Genomic DNA, 3,020 nt, shown 5'->3' on the forward strand with positions numbered 1-3,020 from the left:
ATTGCAAGGAGATGTATTTAATGCCATTAAAACTAATTGCTCTCTATGCTGCAGAGTAAAGTGGCTCCGGGGAGAGATTTCACGTGAGTGTTTTGGACGGCAGAAGGAACGTTGAAAGGAATTACTGTAGCGCGGTGGGAGGTCTGGGCCTTCCACACGCTATTTTCATATCGCCAATGTTATTGCAGTTCCGTGCAGCGCCAGGGCGTTCGGATGTGGTCTGCTCAGTCATTCTGAACCTAACGCTGAGCGCGAGCGGGGCCCAGCAGCACGCCCCGTACCCGTGGCCTTGTCTAGACAAAGATTGAATGGCGACGGCAGCGTGTCTAACAAAGGTGGTCTGAGCTGTGCTAACGCCTTGGCTTGCTTTAGTAACTGAACTCCACCAGTTCAGCCTGTGTTAAGTTTTGTGCTGTCAAATCTGGCATGAACTTTGCAGGGCGTGTTCTTTAGCAGCACGCTTCTCCCCCCCGCCCTTTCCTAGTGAAAGCGTGGACAGCGCAGATGCTCCCGCAGACGCGGGTCTGCTGGCCAGTGGCTCATTTATGCCGGAGCCCCCTGAGCACAACAAAGCCACAGGTCCCTGGAGGGAAAAAGGGATCGCCTCAGATTCACACCCAAACTCCGTTCAGTTGAGCTTCGTGTTTGGTTTAGGCCAGCGAAGAGGAAGGGTTGCTTCCACTGCTGAGCGCGGGGAGGTCTGCGAGCTGGCCCGGCGGCGTTAACAAGGGGGCAGAGCGCTAGGGGGTGGTCCGCTCCTCTGGCAGAGGGGCACACGGGCAGCTGGATGACCCTGGGGCTGTTTAGATGAAGCAGAAAGATGATGGGCGGAGGAGGGCGCAGGAAAGCAGAATGGTCCTACGTGGTGCGTGAGGCAGAAGTACGCCGTGTATCATGGGGTGACATAACACGTGCAGGAACAGAAACTAAAATGAGGCTCAGATACGCCACCTCCCTCTTCAAAGGCAGGACAGCTCTGAAGCCTTTGGCCCAAATGGGACAAACAGTCACGCCAAGAGTGCAAAACGCCCAAAGTGCAAAAGAAATGGAACTGCAGGCATTCTTTGCCACAGTTTATTCACGGGTCTAAGCGTGGATTTGTATGTACTCTGTGCGCACATGTGTTTGTGGCAGGGGAAAGGCAGAAGATTGGAAGACCTGAACAACTGCAGGCAAAGACAAAAAGATTCTTAATAAGCAGCAACTGATACCTTCTCACAGCACTTGGCTCTGGCCCCAGGCTGCGGCGTAATTCACGTGGCGCTCAGGAGAAAAGCAAACCTTGGCTGCGCTGCATAACTTACGGCGTATTTACTTTGCTGGGCCGCCTCTGTGGAGAAGCGCTCCTTCCCGTTATCCGCTTTTCCCGTGCGAGTCCCTTGTTTCATTCAGACTGAGGAGGTATGGAGGCTGCAGCCTGCTCAGGGCCCTGCTGTGCCAGGCGCTGTACAGACACGTGAGCTGGGCTTCTGTCCTCCCGACTTTGCAGTTTGCCTCTCCTAACAACAGCCAGCGTCGGCTTCTCCAGAGAGTAACTGGGGATCTAACGGTGTAGGTGTGAACCCCCATCTTTCTCTTTCAAGGGCAGAAGAAGAAAGAGTAGACGGGGAACCAGCAGGGTTACAGCGCTCTCAGCAAGCGCCTCGCTAGGTTTGTAACTGGTTGGTTAAGTCGATTGGGCAAGAAAAGAGTGGCACAGCAGACAGACAGACAGCTCGCCACTGCAGAAGGGGACGGAGCAAAAAGCCCACCTGTGGAGTAGAGCCTGTAAGCTCTAAAAAGGAGAGCTGGGAGCACTGTCCAGCAGACTCTGGTGCAGTCGCTATCTGCACTGTGGAAACATTCCCCAGCTCTTCCTTTTCCAGGCCGCGGGGCCCTTGGAAAAGGCAGAGGGAATAAACAGGGCTGGGGAGGTGCGCCCAGCTCCAGCCTGAACCATGGCTCATGTCTTTTCCAACTATGTCCTCCTGCTGCGGAGCCATGGTATTTACAACTACATTACAGTAGCTTTTTGCTGCCAAGGATTTTTCTCAGGTACTCAATTTCCTTAATAAACAGAAGTGGGCTTCTCTTTTTAGGGGGCAGGGACCCCAACATACCAACTCCAGAAAAGTCCGTGTTCTCTTTCAAGTGGGTTTCTAGACTGACGGGTGGCAAACGTCAGCTCCTACCTGGGAACTACGTGTGACGCAGAGCTGTCTTCCACCGCCCGTGCAGGCAGGCAGGCGGCTCCAGTACCTCTCCGCGCTCTCTCCTGAACCTCACAAAGACAAAACGAGCCGATCACAACAACTTTAAGGGCTGACAGCTGCAACAGAAGTTGCACCAGTAAGTCAGCTTCACTCTTGTTTTATTTTTCTTGAGGATGGTCACGGAAGGAATGAAGGTTGTAGCTATTCTCAGCCTCCTCCCATGAAGCGTGGACAGCTGAACTTACCAGGGGTGCATTACAGGAATTCCACTAAAGAACCTGCCAGTGGGGCTGGAAATTTCTTGTACCTAAACAGAGCTCGTCCTCCTCGTTCCAGAAGAAGATACATCTTGTTCCTGTTTCGTTTAATCCAGAGTGGATTAAATTAAATAGAATCATGGCACAGTCTTAGTTCAGAATGAAATACACGTGTTAAACTGCCATCAGGCAGCTCCACGCACACACCCCGATATTTAAGAGACTTTGGATCGGGTCCTTCGTGAGCTCCCTAGGTCAAGGATATTTGTTTGCTTCTGCTTTTCCCCACCCTCTGTTGCCCTGGTAAGCTCCTAAGTACCAGTGTGGTACAAACAATGATTTAAAACAAGATCTCAGGCTGCTGCAGTAAGTAGATTGCTCACTGAAATTGTACTCTACATCTGCAGAGTGCCTGAATAATAGCTAACAGACGTATGAACTTCTCAGCCTATGCTTATTTCATTGTGCAATTAACTTTACGGCCTATTTATATCTAAAACACCTGCCTAACAAAACTCATTAATTAATTAGCAGCAGGCTGGGAAAGAGCATACTCCAGGGATGGTTAGGG

Source organism: Egretta garzetta, unplaced genomic scaffold (genome assembly GCF_000687185.1).
Source record: "Egretta garzetta isolate BGI_Z169 unplaced genomic scaffold, ASM68718v1 scaffold598, whole genome shotgun sequence".
NCBI lineage: Eukaryota > Metazoa > Chordata > Aves > Pelecaniformes > Ardeidae > Egretta > Egretta garzetta.